At 44.9% G+C, this 13,092-nt stretch overlaps 1 long non-coding RNA gene across 2 annotated transcripts; it reads right to left on the bottom strand.

The window, feature by feature from the left end:
* Positions 1-904: 904 nt before the first annotated feature.
* Positions 905-6,266, bottom strand: LOC116069765. Of its 2 annotated transcripts, XR_004110133.1 has the most exons (5): positions 6,177-6,266; positions 5,070-5,203; positions 3,906-4,108; positions 3,118-3,221; positions 905-941 (listed from the first exon to the last, which is right to left on the bottom strand). It is a non-coding gene; the product is annotated as an uncharacterized LOC116069765 (long non-coding RNA). The 2 variants fall into 2 exon arrangements; XR_004110131.1 differs by lacking the exon at positions 6,177-6,266 and having other exon boundaries at positions 5,070-5,360.
* Between the last annotated feature and the right edge of the window lie 6,826 nt (positions 6,267-13,092).

Raw genomic sequence — 13,092 nt, 5'->3', positions numbered from 1 at the left:
ATGGGCTGGTGAGATGGCTCAGCTGGTAGGAGCACTGACTGCTCTTCCAAAGGTCCTGAGTTCAAATCCCAGCAACCACATGGTGGCTCACAACCACCTGTAATGAGTTCTGATGTCCTCTTCTGGTACATCTGAAGACAGCTACAGTGTACTTATTTATAATAAATAAATCTTTGGGCCAGAGCTTGTAGGACCTGAGCAAGCGGGGCCAGAGCAAGCAGAGGTCCTAAATTAATTCCCAACAACCACATGAAGGCTCACAACCATCTGTACAGCTACAGTGTACTCATATACATAAAATAAATAAATCTTTTATTAAAAAAAGCTAAATTTAAAAACTGTTTAAATATTTCTCATTTTAAAGGGGATTGGACTCCAGTCATACAAGAATTAGGTCCTTTTATGTGCACATAAAAATTATTACACTTTATTTGTGTGTGTGTGTGTGTGTGTGTGTGTATGTGTGTATGTGTATTAGATTACAGAACAGCTTGCAGGAGTTAATTTCTCTCCTTCCATCATATAGTTCTGAAGAATTAAATGCATGCTGTCAAGCTTGGCAGCAAGCCCCTTTACCCGCTGAACCATTTTACCAGACTATTATTTACATTTTTACAGTGAGGATATTTGATATTTCCTATTATACACTTACAGAAAGAGGTGAGAAAAAAAAACAGATTCAGGGGGTTCTATTTTGTTGGCCTTCAAAATCTGCATGCACATGCAGGTTGCATCTCAGATCTCTATTGGGCTGGTACCCAAAATCAGTGCCTTGCTGGATAAAACGATTCTGGGGCACATCTGCCCCCAAGCACCAGCCATAAGTGACATTATAAACTACAGTCTATCCGCTCTGATGAGTTCTAAGAGGACCGCTGATCCCTGATCCTTCAGCCTGAACAGCAGGCTAGGTGGTGGTGGTGGTGGTGGTGGTTATTGCTCTAGAGAAAAACAGAAATCTGAGTTGGATGAGGACAAGACCTGGTGAAGGATAGTCAACAGCAAAGTGCCAGCTGGATTTAGTGGCACATACCTGTAAATCCTAGCATGCTGGAGGTTAAGACAGGAGGGAAACAGTGAGATCCTATCCAAAGAAACAAACTATCTGAAGTTTGATAACTTCATCCTGTGTTGTTCTCTTCAGCTCCAAACTTATGTATTCAACTAAGTATTCAGCATCTACCCTCGACTAATCTTTAAATGTGTCCATTTTTAATATGACCCAAGCAGGATTTTGATCTGAGCCAGCAGGATAGAGGACCTGTAGTTTTATGACAAATGGAGATTTTAAAGAAGAGACAGCAAAAAAAGAGAAAAGTATGGCCATAGGCTTGTTTTGTGGCGTTTTATTATGATGATTATAATGACATCTTCTTTAAATATGACAAAAACTCACTAAGTAGATGTCACTGTCACCATTGTTTTTGGTGTAATTCAGTCTTCACAGTATTGAAGCTAAAGAGGCCTATTCCCTAAAGCAGATGAAATTAGGAACCTTAAAATTAAGTTTCTTTTTTTATTAATCATTTTATTCATTTACATTTCAAATGATACCCCCCTTCCCAGTTACCCCTCCACAACTCCCCCATCCCAACCCCCCTCTGCTTTGTCTCTATGAGGATGCTCCTCCACCCACTCACCCACTCCTGCCTCACTCCTCTAGCATCCCCTTATGCTAAGGTATCAAGCTTCCACAGGACCAAGGGCATCCCTCCCATTGATGTCAGATAAGGTCATCCTCTGCTACATATGTACATATGTATCTGGAGTCATGGATCCCTCCATGTACACTCTTTGGTTGGTGGTTTAGTCTCTGGGAGTTCTGGGTGGTCTGGTTAGTTGATACTGTTCTTCCTATAGGCTTGCAATCCCCTTCAGTGCCTTCAGTCCTTCCTCTAGCTCCTTCATTGGGGTCCCAGGGTACCATCAGACTGAAATTAAGTTTCTTAACGAGAAGATGTACACATATCTGGATGTATGGGTCCTCATTGTGGTGAGTAAAATACAAAACTAAGATTACAGAAAGACTGGTTGCCTGCAGCAGGTGACGGGAACACAGGCATTACCTGATTCTGTGAAAGCAATGCCCTTTCAGACCTCAGAAAAGGGATTATGAAGACTTTCCACATGCTCATATAGAAAGTCCTAGGAAGGACAGACACATTCCTGAGCATGTTCAGCTTAAGGTTGCAGCTCAAGAAGAGAAGATGGCCGACACTTGATGGAACATGATCAAATCAAGAGCATAGATATATTCAGAAGGTTAAAATGTTGGATAGGAGTGCTTGAATTCTCAGGTTGAGTCACAAAGATAGCAGAGAAGAACATCTCTCGGTATCCTTAGCTTTTGTCCTTAGATTAAAAAGGAAAAGGCCTTTCAAAGATTCCTGAGTTTGCTCCTAAAGCTGCCTGCCTCTTTAGTGGCTAACATGCCATGTGGATGTGAGTGTTCCTTCCGAGCCCTCTCTCCCATCAGTGACCCAAAACTACCTCTTTGTATCTCGTAGTTCATCCTCTTCAGTGGAGAATGATACTAGAGCACTTTAGCCTTTCCAGGTTCTGATTTCTTCTGGTTATGCTTTTTGTTTCATAATTTGCAGAACAAAGGCAAAGGAGTTGAGGTTTCTCCCATCCAGTGTCTTTTGTAAATACCCCTCCCTCATGTGTGAGTGTGTGTGTGTGTGTGTGTGTGTTTGTGCATGTGTGTGTGTGTGTGTTTATTAGTGTGTCTGTGAGTGTTAGTGTATGTATATATGTGCATGAGTTTGTGCGTGTGCTGTTGGAAATGTTTCAGAATACCTGTTGGTGTTTGGTATTTTTAAAAGTTGCTGCAGCCGATTCCCTTTCCCACCGTATTCATCAATAATCTGTGTCCTTTACAATATCATCCTTCACTCAGACTACTTAACAACTCAGCCTTCATTGTTAATGAAAGACCCAACTTGATGCAATGTTTTTGTTGGTTTGTTCTTACCCACTAGACAATGGCTCTCTGGCAAGATTTTAATTACAGAATCTTTGCAAGTCCTCCTCCAAAGCCTCCATAAAGCCAGAAAAAGAATCTAAAGGGGAACTGTCAGAAACTATGAAAGCCTAGCCAGTTGTTGTGGCACATACCTTTAATCCAGGCGGGTAGAGCTCTGTGAGACACTGGGTTCAATACCCAGCAGTACGCAAACGAGAGGTGATGGTTACATGTCTGTCATCCCAGCACTCAGGATCTGTAGGCAAGAGAGTCCAAAGGTCAAGATCATCATCCTGAGCTACACAGCAAATTCAAGGCCAGCATGATCTGTGTCAAAACCTAATGCCTGGAACTCCACCTACTTTTGTAAGTTGTAGAAAACACCCCCTCTCCCCCGGCCAGTATCTCTTTAAAAGGATCACACTAGTGATGTCCCTAGTCCCCAGCTGAAGAGCTGTCTCCAGGCTCCTGATCACCCATGATGACTTTGAATCTCCTCTGTTCATCCACCTAATGTTTACTAAGAACTCTGCTAAGGCCTCTGCTAAGGTCAATGCCAATATTTACCTACACCCAAGACTCATTTACCCACATCCCTGTCTCAGCTTCTCCTTTCCGTCATTTTCCCAGTTTCCCATATCAAATACTGTGGACAACTTGCATACAGTCTGTTCATCTTGTGAGTTAATGAATGCAGCCCGTCATTCAAAATGCACTCGGCCAATGTTGGCCTACCTGAAGGAGAAGTTGACTAGACCCCAAGCACTAGGAATTCTGAAAAGTATGTCCTCCTCCCGAGGAGCCCTCGTGCTAGTAGCCTGACACCTTTAATGAAGGTTTATTTCAAACCATTTAATGGATTCAAAGACTTGCTATTTAGATTTCTAAATGTCTTTCAAAGTGCATTGTTTGAAGGTCATTGCCTACAGGTAGACCATACTCATGTCTTTCCCTGGCCGAGCCACGTGCTTGTAGCTTTTTTCAGATGTCTTTGTCGGCTGTCCACAAAGTTGGGCCCCCTCCATCTCAGAACAACAGGCAGAGCTGTGGATGCCCCAAAACTAGGGAGCGAACCTCCGTGTGGGCTTTGATCCCCTATCCCAAGGGGATTGCCGTTGCTCATACCCATGTGGGACCTCTCAGCTGGAGAACAAGAAAAAAAAATAAAAGACGGATGAAATATTTATAGAAAAATCATTTCTCAACAAGCAGGCATTTGTTCTAAAAGCTTTTAGAAATATAACTATTGTATCCTTCTTGGGTTTTTCTGTTTTTAATATGAAGCACTTTAAAGCCCTCCGCTTGATTTCCAGGAAGCAATAATCCATTGTTGCCTTGGGTGGTGTTTAGGAAAGAAACTGGGCCTCAGAAGAGAAAATGTTTCCAATGAAATTGCTCCTGGGACGTCGGCAGGGTTCTTGCATAATAAAGTCTCTGTCCCAGGAGCTGAGTGAGTCAAGCTTCTTTCCTTTGGCACCCTGCCCCCACCCAAGAGTCCCTGTCCCTGTGGGAACGCAGCTGGACTCTTGGTCTTGCCCTCCCTCCATTACCTAGTGTCATCCAAGCCCAAAGAACTAGATCTAAGCCAGCATCATCGAACAAAAAGAGTACGTGAGGCTCATGTGTGATTTCACTCTGTAGCAGCTGCATTAACATTTTATACGTAATCCCAAGAAGTTAAGCTCGATGATGCATATTATTTAACCCAATGCATCACATCCACCTATAGTAAATCTAAAAAAAGGCTGAGATGGCATATATTCTCTTCTCATGATGTCTTTGAGATTGCTGTGGACTTGAGTGTTAGTATCTCAGGAGCTCACTGGCCTCACACAGCTAGTGGCTCTGGCTATAGGTAACCATGCTGAGCAATATGGCCATGACACATCTCTTTCCTCATGCTCCTCAGCTGTATTCTGGATGGTTAAGCTGCTAAGGCAGGAGCACACCATCTTACCTCCCTCCACTCCTTGCCAAATATACTCTAATAGTTTGTTGTTAGTTCTAAAAGAAAACTAGGCCTGAATTCGAGCCAGTGGGTGGATGATTAGTCAAGACTGCAGCAAGCAGACCCCTGATATCAGATCAGAATTTAAATTCTCACCTGCCAAAGGTATGAATCAAGTCAAAGAATTTTCCTTCTTACTTTCTTCTCACAAAGCAGTGGGATGTGATGGCTGCCATACTGTATCCAATTAGCATCATGGGCTGATGATGTAAAGAAGATCAAGGTCATAGCTGTTAGGGCATTAGGGTGACACATGAAGAGGAAAGGAACATTATTTACTAGTCCAAGCCACTCAAAGCTGTGCCACTCCAGAAAACAGTCAACCCACCAAAGCTGCAAACATGGAGGAAGGATTCAAATGAAGGAACAAAGAACATGTTTCCGCAAAGTCCCAGGGTCGACCGACATTTTCCTGAGTACTAAACCTTGACTTGTCTTTTTTGTTTACAGCAATGAAAATAGAGAAGGTGAGAATGATGGATGACCCCCCTAGGGTGATAAACAACCGTGGTCCTTGGAGCCAGGTACACATCGGAGGAATGTGGCTTAATATTACCCAGCAATAAACTTAGCTGCGATCTTCACAATGGCTCTGTAGAGAGGCTCACACAGGAACCTTATTTTCCAAGACCAACAATTTGAGACATCCACCGAGAGCTCCTGCAATATCACCAGCTGATAACCACTGGGCTATTTCCTCACACTAATAGCTTTTAGATTAGTGACATTAGGTCCTAACATTCCCTAGGACACCACTTAAAGCTTACCTTCTTTAAAATGAGGTTTGGGGGCAGGGGAATTGGGACATATGTTATCTTCATTCTTAAATCATTTTCTCCCAAGTGTTTCTTGAAAACAGAGTCCCATCTGCCTTCACTAATTGCTTCCTCTATGTTGTTCCAGTTATGCCACACCAACTACAAATTCAGCCATAAAGCAGTTATTATTCATCTTCTCACACTCTGCTCTGCTCTACCAGAAGCCATATAATCAATCCATCAAGACAGGAAACAAGGAGAGAGCCTCAGGCTTCGTGAGGCCACAAATGTTACTCTGACTTCATTGCACGAGACCAAGATTGCCAGGGTCAAATAGCATAGTGCATAGTCTTGTCTCCAAATCCACTTTTGCTAGCTGCAGAGTATATAGAAACAAAAGGCCACCCAAATGAGACCCAGCTAAGGAGATTGATTCAGGCCTTACCATCCACAGTGAGGGAATCTACTACCTGCTTTCACAGAGGAAGAGTGAGGCAGAGGCAGGAGGCAGAGTGAGCTGTCTTTGTGATGAGACAGAGTATGCTTTGGGCATACTCTGATTGGAGAGGGCTACCCTCGGGAAATGGGAGCTGACTGAAATGGAAGCAGGTCTCCCTTCCCATGTGGTTAGGTAGAAGTGATATTCAGCTTTCCCTGTTTGATCGTAAACTGGAAATCAGATGTGTAGTAAGGGAACTGTCAGTTGAGATCCACTTGTAGCAATTTAGGAGTGGTTATTATAGGTGTCATTGCATGGCTTCTGCAATTGTGGCCAGAGGTGGTGGTCCGGCTTCCTGTGAGTCAGCGACCTAGCAAGCCGGATTCTCTGGCTGGCCACTGTGGATACTCAGTTGGCATCTCGGATGGGTTGCTGCTGACTATAGGCCAGGAGTCAATTCTTATTCACAGTCTTGTTGCAGTCAGTTTGTTTGTCTCAAAGGTATGAAACCAAGCCAGCAAGGATTGCAGGAACCTAGAAAAGGATCAATGTGAAGAAATAAGAAATTATCAAAGCAGACCAGCAGACTTATGCAACATCCTGGCAGCCACCCTGCAATTTATTAATGACATCCTTTGAGTCCTCACTCACTTCACAAACACACAGCTTCATCGACATTTTTATGTCTACTGCCACATTGTCCAAGAAAGGACCTCCAACATATAGCCGTTCTGCAAAAGGTATCCAGGAGATACATTTTTTTTGATACCACAGAAATCAGTGGTGTGTTTGCGCATTGGGATTCAGCAGGTTCTTTATAAGAAGAAACTCAGAGAAGCCAAGAGTTTTCTGAGATTAAGGACTAAGAAACATCTTCTTTAGATGGAGCCATCCTGAAATGCTTAACCATAAACTTTTGGAAGAGCTATATCTACTTCCAACGTGGATTGTCTTCAGTGGAGCATGGTGGGTAGGCTTTATATCAGACTTGAGATCCAACTGGGCTCTAATAATGTAGTTTCTAAAAGCAAAGGATGAGAATGATCTACTGTTTATGTGGCACTAGTATATTACAGACTCTATGCTAAGCCCTTTAGATCCATGTCCCTTATGATCTGTCACAGCAGTGCTATGTTGTTGGCAAAATTATTGACATAGCTTGGGCCAAATCAAATAGTCGGCAGAGCCATGGCCCCTCTGTAGGTGCTAGAGGAGAACTACCGACAGGCCTCTCCTACTGTCTACTAGCTATCCACATGCCTTGGCTGACAGTCTCTTCTCTGAACCACTCCAAGCTCCACCTCCTTTTTTCCACCCCGGTATTGGTGTTCACTGTCACCTAGTCTGGTCCTCCTTTGTACCTTTCAAAAGACACCTATGATTAGGTTCTGCCTACCTGGATGATCCAGAACAATCTACCCATCTCAGGACCCTTAATTCACACATTTGTAAAATCTGCTTCATTGCAAGTTCTGGGGATTAGAGTGTGGGCATCTATGATTCAGCCTACCACAGTAATGGTCACACAGGAAGCCTAAGAAGGTGATTTGTTTTCGTGATGCCTCACACACAGCAGTACTGAAGCAAGGTGTTAGGTGACTCTCAGCAGTTCCTAAACCCTCCAGTTCTAGGTCATTCCCTAGAACAGCATTCCCACATGTCCCTCCCCCTCCCTCCTCTCTCTCCCTCTCCCCCTCCCCTTATCTTTCCCTCGCTCCCCTTCCCCCTCCCTATCTCTCCCCCTCCCCCTCTCCCTCTCCTTCTCTCCTCCCCCTCTCTCTCTTTCTCTCTCCCTCTCTTTCTCTTTCTCTCTCCCTTTCTCTCTCTCTCTCTTTCTCTCTCTCTCCCTCTCCTCTCCTCCTCTCTCTCTCCCTCTCCTTCTCTCTCTCTTTCTCTCTCTCTCTTCCTCTCTCTCTCTCTCTCTCTCTCTCTCTCTCTCTCTCACACACACACACACACACACATACACACTCACACAAACACACACACACACTGTGAAGTCTGGCCCCTTTGATGCCTGGCACGAGGCTCTGTATGTATCTCAGACGTGCTCAGGGGAGGGAGGTCGTGGTCGTCACTCTAAGTAAAGCCATGTTCATGGAGTATGCTGAGGCTGTAGGTGATCGCCACCCTACAGCCTGCATCTAGCATGAACACTGACTTGCTGAGCCCCTGATCACACTGGGCCCTGATACCCAGGGCCCAGCCTATCTTTTCTCCTTATACAACTGAGCTCATCACATTGGCAGCATGGTGCTATTCCTTTCACACTCACAGGTAAGGAAAAAACAAAGCGTTGCTTCTTGCTCTCCAAAAATAAGTCAAGACTTTTTTCTTGTGTATTTTCACAGGCCACTAAAAATAGGAAATTAATTTAGACAGTACTAAATATACCCTGTAGGCCTCAAAAAAAAAAAAAAAGAGACAGTATTTTTATGCTTCCAGACCATTGCTATAGTTAGAGAAAGAGAATCCAAAAAGAGCTAAAAACAAATGTGTTCCTCTAAGTTCTTGGACGTCCTCAGAAAATCGTTCCGTCCTTGTAGGTCTCCATCTTTAAAACTCTTGACATGAAGGAGCTCCTGGGCAGCAGTCAAGGTGGCGCATGGTCCAGCCAAACTTCCAGTCATGACGAAACACCTAGCACCTTCGTCATCTGGAATGCCAACACCTGCCACTCACAGCTACCGAGAATTTGAAGGTGGCTAGTGAATGAGAAGTGGGATTTTTTTTTTTAAAGTATTACTTAATTTTGTTCAAGCTTAAAAACCTATCTGTAGAAGTTCCTTCCTTGTCAATGGCAGAGCAGTAGCAGGGTGGGAAGGCAGCTTTAATGATGTCAGATGTTTCTGTCCACTAACACTGAAAGGGGACGGCTACAGGAACAGCTGGATGCACAGCAGAGGGAAGAGAATCAGTGCAGGCAGCACTGTACTGATTACCAGGAGCCAGGTTGTCATGTCCAAAGGTCTGTCCCTGTGATGTCCAGCCAGACACCTCTAAAGACTGCACAGACCACCACTATTCCAAACACAGCCTTCGGACACTTAGATCCAAACCATGGCTCCACACATGGCCAGTGATTTTGTGCTGAACGAGTGGAACAGGGTCCTTCCCAAAGAAAAGAGAGGTAAGGGATTCACCTCAACTGAGAGTATAGGCACCTTCTATGGGGCCTGAGGAACATCACGCCTACTTTATAAATATCAGGATTGTGTGTGTGTGTGCGTGTGTGTGCGTGCGTGTGTGTGTATGTGTGCGCGCGCGCGTGTGTGTGTGTGTGTGTGCGTGCATGTGCGTGTGCGCGTGTGCGCGTGTGTACACATGTGTGTGCATATGTGTGTGTGCATGTATGTGTGCGTGTGTGTGCATGTGCGTGTGTGTGCATGTGTGTGCATGTGTATGTGCCTGTGCATGTGCGTGTGTGCATGTGTATGTATGCGTGTGCATGTGTACATGCGCGTGTGCGTGTGTGTGCATGTGTGCGTGTGTGTGCGTGTGCATGTGCGTGTGTGCGTGTGTGTGTGTGTGTGTGTGTGTGTGTGTGTGTATGAGAGCAGGGGGGGGAGAAAGTGATTGTGTTTGTGTTTGCACATTTTCAGGTGCATTTGTGTATGCAGGAGGACATGCACATGTATGTATGAGCAGATGGAGGCCAGAGGACAATCTCTAGCTGCTATCCCTTGGATAGTAACTATCTTGTCTGTTTGCTTGTTTGTTTGTTTGATGTTTTGAGACAGAGTCACTTGGGCATCTGTGTAACCCTACCTCCCCAGCACCAGGATTACAAGTCTATATAGCCACACCCAGCTGTTTTTTCCTAAATGGAATTCAGATCCTTGTAAGTGCTTTGCTGCCTATGCTATGTCTCTGTCCCCAGCAGAACTTAACTAGAATCAAAACCAGAAAGGAGTGGAATGCAGTCAGGTACAGTGAGCAGCAGCCAGAGTTCAGCTGCAGAGAGAACAGAGTGGCCCCTTGCACACAGCCTTGGCTTTCCTGGATGTTCTTGGTCTCACTCCAGACAGCTGCAGACACCAACGACTCAGCAGCTATCCAGAGAGCGGGAACTTAGTCCAGTTAGATAAGAGTGCTGGCCGCCAGCCGCCAATCAATCAGAAAGCTTTTAAGATGGAAGTATATAAAATATGTATTAAATACCAAAAAAAGTGAAGAAAAAGAAGAATTGAATGCAAATACTCCAGTATTTCAACTTGCAAATACTCCAGAGAGGGAGGTCCAGCCTTTCACATAGACACTGCTTTAAAACTCACCCCAGGTGGACTGACACAGGTCTAACTACAGCTCTTTGGGTGAGGTCCCTTTCTTGGTGGACTAATGGGAAAGGTTGGAATTTAGTTTCTCAGAGACTCTCCCTGAGCGAATTTCTTTTCTGTAAGAAGCAAGAAAAACACTCATTTGTGCCATTGTGTTATGTGAAATCACATGCCTGCAAACTGCTACATTCAAACCCTTTTCTGAGGCCCAAGGAGCAGGGTGATCATGCTTAATGTAACCTTCTAGGTTTTAGTTTCATGCAGGCCAACAAAGAATATGGAGACGTGGAATTCTATACTGCTCCAGCACTTGCGTAGCTTGGACTTCAATTAAGATGTTTGTTTACTTATCTGCTAATCTTATTTTTTTTTTTTAAATTCACTTCTCAGTGAGAGTTCAGAATCCAGCATTCAGCCATTTCTGAAATATGACCAAAGTGGAAAGCTGGAGAAAGAGAATGCTATTCAGCTCAGGGACTAGAATACACAGAGGCCCAAATGCATGTCTCGAAGTACTTCTTCCCTAATAGGAAACCATTTTGTACAGAGGAGGAAAATGCACAAAAGGAGAAACGTTTTAGAATTTTACTAGTGATTTTATCATGGTAAGGTAAGCCACAATCCCACTGAGAATTCTCACTGTTATTGCTAGAGATGCATAGAGCCTGTATTTATTTTCAGCAGGGGTTGGTGTCATTTTTATGATTGCTCTTCACAAAAAGCAAAACAGAAACCACCTGAGTGTCTAAGAGGTAGATCAGATATTATCTCCCCCTCCCGGCTTTCCAAAGGGAGAAAACACACAGAGACACAGAGCAATCTGCTCTGGGGTCAGCCAGCCTGTTAGTGGCTGGGGTTAGAAGCTCTGGTCTCTGGTTGTCCACTCTACTGAATTGTCCCTGGAGGTCAGTCCCCAGGTCCTCCCTAGAGACATCTGAGAAGCACTGTATACCTGGTCACTATGCCTACAGACAGTCTTGCTCCCTAATATTCCCATTTGTGCCAGCTGGAGTCCCTGTGGCTCTGGCAGCCTCACCACTGAGACGTGGGAAGGAGGGTTTTTTTGTTTGTTTGTTTGTTTGTTTGTTTTGTTTTTGGTTTGGTTTGGTTTGGTTTTGGTCCCCATTGTAACTAACACTCCTTGGACAGAGTCCGAGACCCTTCTTGTTCCGAAGTGTCCTCTATACCAATAAGTCCCAACATTATTTTTTGTGTGATCTGGTCATGCTCCTTGGGCCCTTAGAAAGTCCCTGTTGGTGTCTGCCTCTGGGCAGCACATTCTTCACGCTGAGAATAGCTCTGCTGTATCTGTCAAAATATACATGTAGTAGAGAGTTTGGGGGAGCACTCCTCAGCCTTGGGGTCAGCTCCATACTGTTAGAGCAGGGCCAGTCCTGCGGGCCTCCAGGCCCAGCCAGTGAGTACAGATGCATCTCTAGAAAGGCTTCTTAGTGGCAGCTACTGTAGAGAGAGCACAGATGCCTGGGGCAGGGGGTTCGGGGGAGAGGTGGCAAGGCAAGATCAGGAAGGCAAAGCAAATAAGAAAAGTCATCATGCCATTAAAGTAAGAGATGCACTGTGCATCCCATTTCTGCGCTGGCATGTTGCACGCATCATTCATACACAGAACTGGTCGTGGACATATTTCCCAGAGAGCTCTGTGAGGCACTAGTAGCACCTGGAAGCATCCAGCAGAGAATCGTCCATCAGGTAGACTGAGAAGAACCACAGGTCATATTTCCCTCTTTCCGAGTCACATGGGCACATCAAAGGTCATGGGAAACTTCAGAATAAGGATCTCCCAGTATCAATCTAGTGCCTGCTGCATCCCCTGACACACAGGGAAGAAGAGGGGACATGGAGACAGAGCAACCTGAACATCTCTAGGAATACCATCTCAGGGGTACTAGGGAGCTAGGTGGTAAGGAGTAGCCCCCACTACCTGCTCCACCCCAGCTAATGGCTTCAGAAACTGCAGGGAACCCTCATCTCTCTAAGCTGAACTTGGCCTCCATATAGACAGAGTTTGCCCACACAGCCTTAAAGAGACTAGCTGGTGGACTGATGACAGGGGCAATACCGTGCAGGTGGCTGGCTCCTCACAGGACAGGTGGAAGGCTTAGCTTTCCAGGGCTTCACATCAGGCAGGTATATGCTCTTCTCTCTCTACTCAGTACACACACACACACACACACACACACACACACACACACATACACACACACACACACACATAAACACACATAAACACACATACACACACATACATACACATACACATATATACACATACACATGCATACACACATACGCTCATACATACACACACATACATACACATATATACACATACACATGCATACACACACATACACACCCATACACTCATACATACACACACACACACACATAAACACACACACACACACACACACACACACACATGGGTGGTGGTGGTGGTGGTGATGTCATGGAGTACTTTGAGGGAACATGGCATCTCCAGTGCTGCCACCTATTGACCCGTATCTCAGTTCTCTATCTCTGCTTCCAGGACCTTAGACCATCTGTTCTTAATGACCCTCTTTAATCCTTTAAAGAGGCCCTCTCCTCCAAGTCTCTCTCTCTCTCTCTCTCTCTCTCTCTCT

This window comes from Mastomys coucha, unplaced genomic scaffold (assembly GCF_008632895.1).
Source record: "Mastomys coucha isolate ucsf_1 unplaced genomic scaffold, UCSF_Mcou_1 pScaffold1, whole genome shotgun sequence".
Taxonomy (NCBI): domain Eukaryota; kingdom Metazoa; phylum Chordata; class Mammalia; order Rodentia; family Muridae; genus Mastomys; species Mastomys coucha.
Note: the sequence above shows the minus strand (reverse complement) of the source record. Positions and strands in the feature narration are given on the sequence as shown.